This window comes from Canis aureus, chromosome 5, assembly GCF_053574225.1.
Source record: "Canis aureus isolate CA01 chromosome 5, VMU_Caureus_v.1.0, whole genome shotgun sequence".
Lineage (NCBI taxonomy): Eukaryota > Metazoa > Chordata > Mammalia > Carnivora > Canidae > Canis > Canis aureus.
Genome location: NC_135615.1, coordinates 11413202 through 11427036, shown reverse-complemented (window position 1 = coordinate 11427036; position 13835 = coordinate 11413202). Strand labels below are relative to the sequence as shown.

Sequence of the window (13835 nt, the reverse complement as noted above, 5' to 3'; positions counted from 1 at the left end):
TATCAGTTTTAAAGTTAAATTAAATGAAATTAAATGTTCAATTCTTCCGTGACACTAGCCACATTTCAAGCACTCTGCAGCCTCACACGGCCAGGTGGCTACCATGCTGGGAAGCTGGTCCTTCAGGTAAAATAATTACTCAGACTCATTCTGAGCCTGGCCACATCATTACTCCCAAGTGCTCACAGAAGGACTTGGACATATACAGGTGGTGTCTAAGCTGAGGCTGACTCGTGCAGAGCCAGCGCTGGAGCACCAAGAAACAGGAATTCAGAAGAAGGCAGTGGAGTGGTACAGCGAGGAGAGGCCATGGGGTGCAGATCCAGAAAAAGTGGGAGCAACCCAGTGTGACTCCCTCACCCTCCACGACGAACCACAAGCCTGCCTATACCTACACACACCTTCTCACCTTCTGCTTTCCCTTTTGGAACAGTGGAAGAAACATCCCTGGATCCTAGAATTCCCATCCTCCTCCTCTCCCTTTCCCTCCCCCCTTTCTCCTCTCTCTCTCTCTCTGTCTCTCTCTCTCTCTCTCTCTCTCATCACCGGCTTCTCTACTGGATCGATTCCATCGTTAATTCAAACATGCTTTAGTGGCTCTCCTGTGAAAACCAAACAACAGCAAAAAGATAAATATGACCAAAATATCTTGACCATAAATTACCTCCACCTTCAGCCCTTTCACAGAAAGACTCATTGAACAGGTTACCGCTATTCACTATTTCCAATTTGTCATCTCCCACTCCACCCTGACCCTCTTCCCCACAATGCCACTGATGCAACTCTTGCCAAGGTCAGCAACTCCCTTGATGGCGCCAGATTTAATGAGCTTCTCAGGGTCCTCCCTTTATCTGACCCCTCAGCAGAATTTGCCAGTTGACCGCTGTCCTTTTTAAAAATGCTTTCCTCCCTTGCTTTCTGTTTCCTAATTTGCCCTACTTCTCTGTCAGCTCACTAGACCCACCTTGTCTCCTTCTTCCTTTTCTGCCAGACCTCTCAAAGGGGAAGTGTTTAGGGCTTGGTCCTGGCTCCCCTTCTCATCTCCACACTTTCTCTCCAGGGGCCCTCAGCTACTTCCAGGGTTTGAAACACCATCTAGTTGCTGACGACTCACCCCAGTTTATACCTCCTTGCCCCTCTCTCCCAGGAGTTCCATGCTATGGGGAGAAGAGCATACTGGTCACCTCTATTTGGATGTTCAGATCACATCCAGTGGAGTTTCTACATTCCGCTACCTGTTCCTCCCCTAGTCTTCCTCATCTAAGTGAAATGGCCACAGCATTCACCCATTTGCTGGAACCAAAATTCCAGGAGGCAGCTTTGTTTTCTCTGCTCCCTCATTCTCCATATTTCTCTCTTCAGCATGAAGCTGAAGAAGCTCCATCTCCAAAATAAACATAAAATTGCCCTTTTTTCTCCATTTCTACCGCTAACGTAGTCCAAACCACCATATCTTACCTTTCCCCCGTAATCATTCCCTGTGTTTATTCTTGGCCCCATGGAATCCATTTTTTCCCCCACAAATCAGCCAAGTAATCCTTTTGAAAATGTAAATCCAATTGCGTCACACCCTTACCTGAAAACTGTAAATGGCTTCCACTGAAAGTTATAGTAAAACACCAACTCTTTTATCATGGCCCTGCCTTCTCTGTCCTCTACATCCTATACCACTTTCTCCTTTGATCACTCTAGCCTTACCTCCACACCACAACATATAGAACTCCTTCCTACTGGTAAATTTCTACACTTGAGGTCCTTTCTGCTTTGAGCCTACATGGATGGCTTCTGCTTAGAGGTGGACCAAGTAAATACCAACAAGAAAGACAAAAATCCTTGCAAATGACTCTGAGCCTCCTCCAAGTCACAGAAACATATGTAATCAAGGCCTAGTCTCTATACCATAGGGCTTGCCTAGAATGATATAACTGGAAGACATCCAAAGCAGGCAACACTCTATGCCCATTAGAGATCAAGAACATTTTAACCAGCCACCTCTGGCACATGGACAATGATAGCTTTGCCCCCCACATGTGACACACAGAAACAAAAACTTGCACCCCCTTCAGTAGATCATGGAAAACAAATACTAATGGGGCTTTGAGAAAGGACAGTGTAACTGAGCAAGCAATTCCTTTCAAATTCACACCTAAGCCATTCATATTTTTCTCAACCTTTCATTTCCCATAAGAAAAAGAAAAAAGAAAAAAAAAAAAAAACCTGATCCCCTGACATTTCAGCCTAAAACCAGCTAACCAAAATTTTACTGGGAAGATGTTACTCACATATGACAATTCTCAATCCCTTCCAAACAGCTGGTAGATTGCAAATTCCTCAGCAAAGAAATGGAAAAAAAAAAAAAAAGAGAGAGAGAGAGAGAGAAAGAGAGAGAAAAGAAAGAAGAAAAAAGAAAGAAAAGAAAGAAAGAAAGAGAAAGAGAAAGAAAGAAAGAAAGAAAGAAAGAAAGAAAGAAAGAAAGAAAGAAGAAAGAAAGAAAGAAAGAAAGAAAGAAAGAAAGAAGAAAGAAGAAAGAAAAAAGAAAAAGAATAATTTTCAACACATCTTTAAACTGAGAAACTGACTTTCAGAATCAACTCTGTTTTCTTTTGGCCTACCATAGAATGAAAACATAGGGGTCTGGAAATTTACCAACAAATAAGTTTATAAATTAAAAGAAACATTTTGCCAGCTGAACCTAATGAATAGACAAAGCAGAATCGGAAGTATGAAGAGATCAAGGAGCAATTTTCCTCTAGAATAACAAAAATATGGGGTAGAGGTCAGTAGATCACCAAGCAGTGAGGACTGTCAATCCCTAAACTCCAAAGCAGTATCATGGAACGTCCTGGCCTCCTACGGGAGGTTCTTTAGCTTGCCTAAGGAGGCTGGACCCCCGAGACTGAGGTTTCCAGCCTGGGGAAGATCCCAGAACCAGAATCCCCTGATATGTCATGGACAAGCATATCAACAGTGATCCTGAGGACTTGAAATTAGAACTACCTCCCACCCCTTTTTTGTCATCTTTTACATTCTTATACACAACCTAAAATCAGCCAAAAAACTCCTGCACTGATTTGCTGATTATTTCTAGAGGTCAGATTTGAGCTAAAATAAGAAAAGAAAAAAAATATTTCTGATAAAATTTATTTCATTACTAGCAGCATGTTTTTGTATTGGCAATATATTAGAATAAATGTCCTTTGTAATAACTGCCACATATCCTAAAATACTGTTTTCTACAAATTGCACTGCTGATTAAAGAAGCTTCAATAGACTTGTCATTTGCATCTATTAAATACACTTAAATAAAACTATTTCATTTGTCAATATTAGTGCCAGTGCTATTTTTCTACATGCCTTTTCTAGTCAAAGAAATTTTGTCAAAAGGACAAAAGTTGAAAACTGTAACCTCAGCAATCACTAACTTTGGGGACTTATCCCCTGGTACAAATGTTCATGCATATGCATATTTTTATCACATACTCAGACAGATGCCCTTGCATTGATTTGAATACTTGCATAAATATTAATGTGTACAAATGCTTGCATGCAGAAAGCCCATTTATGAAATATCCAATTGCATAAATTAGGAACATTAGATACTAACTGCATTAACACTTCATAAAATACATGCACAAGTTTGCATGACAAAAAAAAAAAAAAAAAAAAAGAAGGCACAATCCATTGGAAGAGGCCAGATTCTCGAAGTGTGTTTGCCATTCTGGAGTCACAAACTGGGAATCTCCACAAACTATTTGAAGCCTTTGGATTATTCAAAATTTTTACATTTTGATGTCTCTCTCCTGAGCTAAAAGGAATTAAATTCTTTTCTAGAATAAATTTATGAATTCTTATATATGACCCCAAAAGGAAATGCCAAATTTTTTAAGTCACTCAATGGCCTCAGAAACTAGCTTTTTCACAAATATGGCTCAAAAGTAATTTTCACAATATAGCACCCTGAAAACTTAACCTGTATACCATTATATTATATGTTTGATTAATTCACAGTCACGGCAGGTAAATGTAAACTTTTTAAAAATTACAAAAGAAAATACACCGAGAATAGATGGATGGTTACTAGAGGCAGCTGGTAGAACACAAGCAAAATGGGTGAAAAGGGTCAAAAGGTACAAAATTCCGTGTCTAAAATAAATAAGTCCTGGGGAAGTAATGTACAGAATAATAGCTACAGTTAACAATACTGCAGAGAAAAAAAAAATATAAATAAATAAATAAATAAATAATAAATAAATAAATAAATAAATAAATAAATAAAATTTAAAAAAAAATACAGCAGAGTATATTTCAAAGTTGCTAAGAGAATAGATCTTAAAAGTTCTTATCACAAGAGGGGCACCTAGGTGGCTCAGTCAGCTGGGCATGTGACTTGATTTCTCTTCAGGTCATGATCTCAGGGTTGTGGGATGGAGCCCCAATTTGGGCTCTGTGCTAGGTGTAGAGTCTGCTTGAGATTCCCTCTCTCTCTCCCTGCCCGAGCCCCTTCCCTCTGCTCGTGTGATGTGTGTGTGTGCACACACATGCACACACATGCACTCTCTCTCTAAAATAAATATTTTAAAAAGTTCTTGTCACAAGAAAAAAAAATATAACTGTGTGGTGATGGATGGTAACTAGACCTACTGTGAGGACCATTTCATGATATATACAAACATCAAATCACTATGTTGTACACTTGAAACTAATATGTTACATATCAACTATATCTCAGTTTAAGAAAAAGAAAATACAATAAAGCCCCATAGTTTAGTAAAGTTGGACACAACATAATCGTCCATTGGCAGTTGGCTCCTGTCCTCCAGCAAGCTCCAATTTTCAAACGGGGACAGGCTTCTTACCTGGGGAAACAGGTACTGAGGAGATAATTTCCTAGAGATTATGTGAGTCTTCTCAGTTCAGTATATGGTCAACTAGGCATGATATGAGTTTCATTTTCTTTACTTTTGTACTTTTTGCAACAGTACAAATTAATTCAAAAATATTTTTTCATTAACTTTGAAAAAAAAAGTCAAGTTTGCATTTCACACTTGAACTTTTCCCTTCTTCATCATATTATTATAATGTCTCACTGCCCACTTTAGATTCGGCACCCAGTATCACCTGTGACTGAACTGGGCTTGACAGGTCTACAGACCAAAGAAAAAAGAGTTCTCAACTCAAGTATTGCTTCTACTACAGAGAGTGCCTATTTCTCCCTGAAACTCAAATCCAGCTCTTATAATAATATGGCGAGCTTTTAATTTTTTTTTTACAGATTTTATTTATTTATTCATGAGACATACAGAGAGAGAGAGAGGCAGAGACATAGGCAGAAGGAGAAGCAGACTCCCTGTGGGGAGCCTGATGCAGGACTCGATCCCAGGACCCTGGAATCACGACCTGAGCCAAAGGCAGACACTCAACCACTGAGCCAACCAGGTGCTCCATGGTGAGCATTTTAAAGGCTGAATGGACACACAAGGCATGTGGTACCGTGTAACCTCCTCCCCGCCCCCACCAACTATAAATTCGCTTTGAACAGCATCAATGGTGTTGGTCACTCACTTCACCTCCTTGTGCAGGCATTTTGTCGTTCCACATCACCACAAGAAGAAGGGTGAGCATAGTACAATAGGTATTTTGAGAGAAAGAGAGACCACATTCACTTAACTTTCATTACAGTATATTGTTATAACTGTTCTCTTTTATTATTAGCTGTTATTTTGTTGTTAGTCTCTTACTGTGTCTGCTTTATAAATCAAATTCTATCATGGGTATGTATGCATAGGAAAAAAACATTATATATATATATATACTGTACTATCAGTGGTTTGGGGGATCCTTGGGGGTCTTGGAATGTATCCCCTGCAGATAAGGGAGGATTACTGTATCTCCGCCTAATCTAGAAGGACAGAGTACCGATAAGAGGTTTGTGATGGGGACTGCTAATGGCCACCAATTCTCACCTTTTTATTCCTCCTCGGCCCCCTGTAGCCAAGCAAGTCCACACAATTAAATTCCCTCCTGTGGAATGTGGATGGATATGGGATATGCAACCTCCAGACCCAGTCCCTGTAGCCTCTCATGACCCACCGTGCTTCCTCTCTCTGACTGCATGCTAGATGTAGCTCATCCACTGGAGAATTCTCAGGCCCAGGGGACACGAGAGACCCACATCACTGAATGACTGCACGAAGCAGGGCCCCTAAACCACCCTGTCTGCTGCCAACCCGCACTGGCTGGGGACATGAGAGAGAAATAAACCCCTGTTGTGCTCAGATCTGAGGACCATTTATGTCAGCAATTAACCTATTCTGACTTATGGACGTCAGAGCATACAACGTACCTTGTATTTCCTTAACAGACTAATCTCTGAGGCATCGCAACGCATCTCTGCTAGGAGGCAAATGGAAGGAGAAGAGAGCGAGGAGTATGGCAAAATAGGTCAGGGTCTCATTAAGAGTTTTGAGTGGAAATGAATCTGGAAATAAACTTACGTGCTGTGCAGCAGTGAGGCAAAATGCCATGCGATTTTATTTATTCATTAAAACATTTATTGGATGCTAATACATGCCAGGCACTATGTCTGGTGCTGAGGTTAAAAATACGACTGGCCACATTCCCTGAGCTCAGGGAACCACAGTCTACCTGGCTGGAGAGAAGGAAAATTAAATCCATCCTTTGCCACAGGGCGGTAAGGGCCATAAAAGTCGCCCTGCGGAAGCATCTACAATCCTCACTCAGATGTGGATTCTGCGTAATACACAACATGGTTATCGTAACAAAGGTCACCAAAAAACTCATTTCTGGATGAAAAAGAACAGAAATTCTGGATCTGCCAAAACTGTGCTAAACATGACGAATGACCACCATGAGCACACAAGTAACACAAATATTAACTAACGCTGTAGATGATTATCAGCTTTTCTTTATCAAAGTCACTGAGCATTGCCCAGAAGAACACAGATTACAGGCCTGGGGACGCCCCCAGTGAGCAAGCCCCATTGCAGTGATGATGTGCCTTAAAATATCTATAGCGCCTGAAAATTGCCGTGGACAACTGACAGATCTCCTCCTTCAGATCAAAAACTGAATCTGGAATCTGTGCCCTTTAATGAAGCAGAAGCGGAATTTAAATGTTAGCTTCTACCCTTTTAAGTTAAAATACAGAATTGCGACAGAAATATAGGTTCTCCTCCATCTTCCATCCGTCTCCTTCATCCTATTTAAAGGCTGACATTTAAATACCTTGATGTTTATCCTAATGCTTGTGAGGAAGCAAGGCATCATTAAGAATTTTTCTGAAAATCACTGGGTACTGAGCCTAAATTGGGAAACAATTCATTTGCGAACTTGTAATAATATGTGTTGTACCAAGCTGCATTAATGAGAATTTTTTTCACCTTGAATACATGAGAATCATTAAGTCGGTATGCTTATTCTCATTAAAAGAATCAACTTCTATGCTTTTTGGTGAAAATCTTATAAAGGATATTAGCTCCCAGGAAAAGTTTGCAACCTGTTTAATGATGACATTTTATACAAAACTGTGACTGGCAGTAATCAAAATAATGTTACTTTAAGGAAGTCCAAATAAAATAAAATATATTGTTATAAATGGCAATCAATTTGAAGGCTGGAAATAACTATTCCTATTTCTCCAAAGACAAAAGAAAGTAACTTCTTAAAACATTTTTGTGCCAAGATCGTGTCTCAATTCCAATTTATTTCGTAGCAATAACAAGACTATCAGTTCTTAAGCACCATGCCAAGTGTTTTAACTACAAATAAGAGCGAATATGCAATTCTTATAATAATCCTACAAGGTATGGATTTTTTATTTATTTGCAGATGTGGAAATTTAGATATGGAGAGATGAATGAGGCGCCTATTACTCTGATGCTATTTTTTGAACCTCTAAAATTTTCTATTTTTCTGCCTCTAAAATCAGCTCATAAGGCCCAGAGGTCCGAGGACAGAGAGCAGAGAGCCTAAACGGCAGGTAGGAATGATAAAATTGGCATAAGTGGAATCCAAGCTCAGGTCTACCTGTCACAACGGTCCACGTCTCTGCTGGCCCAAGTCACATCATTGACCGTGTGTATTCATTCCTTCACCTCACTAGACGGTTAGATCTGGCCTAAGAGCAAGAATTAAGTGAGGGCTTAAATCTGATTGACAGCTTCTCCTCTAGTCTACAAACATTTCAAAGAGCAGAAAGCCAGCTGCCTCTCCCTTGGCAAGTTCCCATTGAATCCAAATAAATAATGCAGTGTTTTCTGTGTTTTAATTTTCTTTAGGATTACTGTTCATTGTGGTTTAATTTCTGCCTGTTCTAATTATTGCACATCCTGTCCTTCAAAATTACCTTGTAATCCAACGTTGTCCAGACTTCGACATTCTCCCACCTTATGAATGAGGTTAGGGTGACTCCTTTTCGGGACCGCAAATATCGGTGCATCTCAAACCATTCTTTTTAAAAGAACAAAACCCTAAGGAAGACAAAAACTGGATCTTTCATAAAGCATGGCACATTTTGCCTGGTATTAATTCCTATTTCAAAAGATAACATTTTGGGAGCCTCAGGAGTAATTACCACCACTTGGCTTTCAATGTGTGATCTGGAGGGATTTGGGAGGATCTGCCAAGTACAGAGCAGCCAGTGACAACGCCCGCTCTTCTCTCCCCTACACCAGGGCACACGCAGTTCCCTGACTCTCCCAAGCCAGACTAAACTGCTTTCCCCGTGTTTCTCAATCACATTTTCATAAAATTATAAAAGGCCAAAAAGGAAAGCCAATCACCCTTCTGTGTACCCATCTCGGTGGGGAGAGCTCGATCCCCTATTTTTACATAACGGTGATTTTCTTCTGCGTCACACAAAGGGCTTTTCCATCAGGCTTTCACTGATCCTCTCAAAATAAGCATCAAATGTGATCATTCCCATTTGAGAAACAGGCGAAAAGAGGCATAATGATTGAGATATACGCTCTGCTAGAATAGGTCATTTTAAAAGTCGAAAGAGCCTTAAGACTTTCTTATATAATCCATATATCGTAAGAAGTTATTTCTTGTTTCTTACTCACATAGCTTGCTACAATTCAAAATTCATTTTCTTTGCTTTTGACTAGGATCTAGTCCTCAATTCCTTACACACATAAAACTAAGTCATTCAAAACTATTCAACTACTAGGATTTTGTTTCTGTGCATTCTAACATTAGGACTCAAACGCAGTCAAAGGTGAATGGTCTCAAACAGGCATCCTCATAAACTACCAGAAATATTTTTTCCAGACAGTGTCCTGAGGATAACAGGGAGTCCGGAGGTCACCTCTTCGACCATATGCCTGCCCTATATAGTGATCTGTGCTGATCAATGTCTGTCACCTCTGGCCTGTTCAATGAGAAAAAGGCAGTTACATTTTTGAGTTAAAATTAGCTGCATTCTGGTGTGTCATCTAACTTTTGGAAACGCTGCCAACAAAGCAACAAGGTTTAGGCTTAGCCTTTATTAAAACATAATAATAAGTTTATGAGAACACCCCCACCACAGACATTTTAGTGAACTGAGATTTTTCTCTCCATATTTGTATGGAACTAATGTAGCATTTGCATGCAATGCTAAAGGCATACATATTTATATGGGTTTACACTCTCAGACCTGCCAACCTGACATTGTGTCTGAGACTAGCCATCCCAGGCTTGTATCACAGTTGGGGCGTGAACACACCACTGCCCTATTTACATACCATACAGACACCTGTGTTCAACGTTTGTCATTCAATTCTAAAGCCACGCAATAAAACTGCTTAAGCTTTTTTTATTATTATTATTGGCATAGCATAAAAATAGAGATACCAGAACTCATTATTTTCTTCTTTTATTCTTCAAAAGCAGACCCTGGCAAATGCTAGCGCTATAACCATCCCAGGCCCGACAGCCAGACATAAGATCCCATGGAGACAATTACAGTGAAATCTTACCTAGAGAAGGGCCAAGATGACAGCAAGCCTACATACACCACTCCCAACATTTATACAGTGACCCTAAAATCTGGTGTCATTCCCTTACTTAAAAAAAAAAAAAAAAAAAAAAAAAAAAAAACTTTCAGCTTTCAGGTACTCCTCAGCATCTTCAGGATAAAAACATCACTCAGAGTTCCTAAAACGTATCAAGTACTTCCATTCTCAACTCCTTATCTACAAGTCCCCCATGCCGGATGTTTTTGCCACCCACCATTCACCATCACTTCTTTCTCACTTGCTGCTATCTCTTTCCATTCTTAGAAACTCATCTCATGCCACCTTCTTGTGTAGGCCATTTGTGACTATCACCAAACCCCAGCAAGGGTTAGGTGCCTGACTCTGTGCTGCCCAGATCCTGAAACCACACCTCTCTCTTAACACCCTTACAAGAGCTGTGTTAGGTGTTCTGGGCTAAGGAGAGACCTAGGCTTCAATCTTCTATCCTCAGCTCCTGCAAGAGTCCCAAGCACAGAGCAGGCCCCTTCGGACGAAGAAGGGAGGACAAGAAAGGTATATATATCCCAAAGGGGAAGCGCATCAAATCTTAACATCAAGTACCAAAGGAATAACTCCCATGCTCACCCTGCTGGGGGCAACGCAAAGCTTTTCTGGATGCCAACACATAAAGAACATTTGAATGGGAGGTTCTACTCATAAAGTTCTGTATTTGGTATTAAGAAATTTGACACTTCTAAATTTGGTCCTACTATCACTGTGTGACCTTCAAAATGCCATTTAAGGATAAGTCAACTTCTACATTAACAACAACAACTACAATAATAAATCCTATCTTTTGCATTTGCTCTATGGCACAAGGGCTCTTGATATCATCACATATAAGCAATGATCCTAAAATTCTGGTATGGAGGAAGAATCTTGCATTTTGAAATTAGGGGGGAAAAAAACCCTGCACTCAAATCCCAGCTCTGTTCTTTATTGGCTGTATGTCTTAAGGCAACTTGTCTGTTCTCTCTGAGCTTTGTTTCATCTGTGCCATGAAAGTAGTGACAATTATTTCTAGGGATTGTCCAGAAAAACAAACGAAATAAATGTGAAAGACTGTGCCCAACACAGAGTGGCCTTCCATATGTTTGTTCCCATCCTTGTCCACTATTCAGAGAGTTAGGTGTCATGTGAGCACAGACAGGGGTGCACAGTGACACAGAGATTGTCATGCTCCTACTTGAGTCCTGAGCTGCTAAATGGGCATAAGCCCTTACAAACTGTGTGCTTTAATGGTACAAGAGGCCAATCGGATTTTCTCCAAGATCCGTGAATTGCCTCCATGTATGGCAACTAGATTTTCATACTGTCTTTTCATCATTTCACTATGAAAATCTGTGTTTTCAAGATGCTGTGACTCTTGTGTTGCTGGTAGTTCTCAGGGGAATGAGTTATAAACCTAAGGGAAACACAAGGGCTTTCAGAATCTTCTAAAATTGTCTATTTCTTAAGCTGGGTGGTGGGTAAATGGATGCCCACTTTATTACTATTCTTTAAACTCTCCATAAGGTTCTCTGTGGACGGTTTTGTATGTGTGATATATTTCACAACTTAAAAGGGGGAATGCAGTCTTAATATTGAAAAATCCCAGGCATGGACATTACCCTGGCATTTACTAAGGATAATACCACTTGAACTGATTAATTTTTTGAGCCACTGACAATATTTTAGAGGATTTATGGTTTAATACTTAAAAGTTCCTTTTTTTTTGATGCACCTTGAAAGCCAAATTCTGAAGGCCTGCAAATTTCATGCCACCATGCAACCAATGTGACTCAAAGAGTCAAGCATCCAAAAGGAAAGGCAAGCCAGATTACCCAAGAAGACCCCAGTTCTCACCCCAATTCTTTACTGACGGTGAAGCTGCAAGCAAACTTCCAAAGTATTCAGAAAGTAAGTTGAGATACTACTTTGCCTAACACCCTTATTTGGGATAACTGCAAGTCAGAGGCTATTTTATGAAGACACGCTAAGTGCTGCCAAACTGAGACTGCTTTCTTCTTCTCATGCCTTCTAGCTGTACATTTTTTACCTCCAGTGTTTGGTGCATTTATGCCAAGTTAAAAAATAATTTAATCATTTAACTTTGAGGATATTAATAGTAATAATCAGTAATAACCCAAGGAGGGATCTACAAAAGTAAATTCAGTGCTGATAAGGTAAACAGTATTACAACTGTGTCATGCTCTGCCATTAACAAATCAGTCACAGACATTTGTACTGAGAAATCACACACACACACACACACACACACACACGAGGTGTCAGGAGACGAGCGGGTAACTGTGTAGGCAGCAGATGGGAGGACTGCTTCATAAGCACATGAGCACATGCTTCGTACCAAAGCGAGGTAAGGGCCCCTCAAAATACAAAAGAGTTCGGTGAACTTATCCAGAAGCCAACAATCAGAAAATCTAACAACCATCCATTTTCAGGTTAGGTGTGTGTACTATGCTTTAGAGTTTAGCATTATTGGTGTTGGCTTTTATTTATTCCATTTAAGGGGAAGCCCCATAATCTCTGTGGAAATCAGAAGCCTCAAAGGTTATAATCTAATCCTAGAAGCATAAACAGTAATGGAATGGAGGATGAAGCAATGTAAATAATTTTGGCCGGGGCACCTGGGTGGCTCAGTTGGTTAAGCATCTGCCTTTGGCTTATGTCGCGATCCTCAGGTCCTGGAATGAAGGCCTGCAGTGGACTCCCTGCTCAGTGGGGAGCCTGCTTTTCCCTTTCCCTCTGCTCCTCCCCTCTGCGTATGCTCTCTCATGAATAAACAAAAGCTTTAATAAATACATAATTTTGGCCATTCTGTCCTTCCAGACTTTTGTTAAGTATTCCACAATTTTTCAACCAATAACGTAAAACCTATGATCAAAATGCAATATGCTAATCAGTTTACTCTAAATAAGCCAGTGATGAGGTTCATTCAATTATATAAGTAACACTAAATTCATCGTATAATTTCAGAAAAATGGTTTCCCTCCTTAAATAATGATGAACAATACTTAATCATTTTAACATGTCAAATGCCTTATTCTGGCAAAACAAAGATGTGAAATAAAGTTATGGAAATGTTTACGGTATATGCCCAGGAATGGGCTGGAGCAACTTTTGGGGAAAATGAGGGAACTAAGTGGTTAACTGCCAGCACACACACTCATGCTAGAGGACACAAAAAGGTTCACAGCAGTTGTTAAATTCATTTAGGGAAACTCACTTTATTTTTCCAGCAGAGCTCTCACCAGCTAATCTGTATTACAACCTGCAGGAGTCTTAATATTCTCAGCAGGATCAAGATTCAGGCCACACTGATTCAGCTATTTAATCTTGCAAGAGAACAATATTTGGCAGGAAAAGCCCCCACAGCACTGAGGGGACGTCCCAGAGGTTCGCTGTTGGCACCAATTGGGCCAAGAACACCAAAGGTGGAAACCAAACAGAGCAAACCAATGTTTACCACTAGCTTTCAGTAAGTAGCTCTCTGCTCAAATGTGCACGTGCATTCGACATACGTATGCAAAACACACATATCACAGGCATCTATGACTCTTTCAGATACATGTATATTTTTAATAGACAAAATGTTTTCTCCATATTTTGGATCTAGTCCTGAAAGATTTTAATTGAAAACTATCACTATAGAGGATGGGAGTATGAAAGAGATGAAGAAAAATGATCAGAGTTTTCCTTTGAAAACTTTTTTTAAATTTTATTTATTAGAGAGAGAGAATGAGAACGAGCAGTGGAGAGGGACAGAGGGAGAAGCAGGCTCCCCGCTGAGCAGGGAGCCTAATGCAGGACTCAATC

The 13835-nt window shown here is 40.1% G+C and overlaps 1 protein-coding gene across 5 annotated transcripts in view; it reads right to left on the bottom strand.

Moving 5' to 3' along the window:
* NEBL (nebulette) overlaps positions 1-13835 on the bottom strand; it is a 343159-nt gene that overhangs the window by 139736 nt on the left and 189588 nt on the right. For 3 of the 5 annotated variants that reach the window (XM_077896873.1, XM_077896875.1, XM_077896874.1), the window contains exon 1: positions 8366-8596. The exons of the other annotated variants lie outside the window; for them this stretch is intronic. The gene's annotated coding sequence lies outside the window, so the exon portion shown is untranslated. Of the gene's footprint in view, positions 1-8365; positions 8597-13835 lie in introns of those variants that run through there. 5 annotated transcript variants of the gene reach the window in all.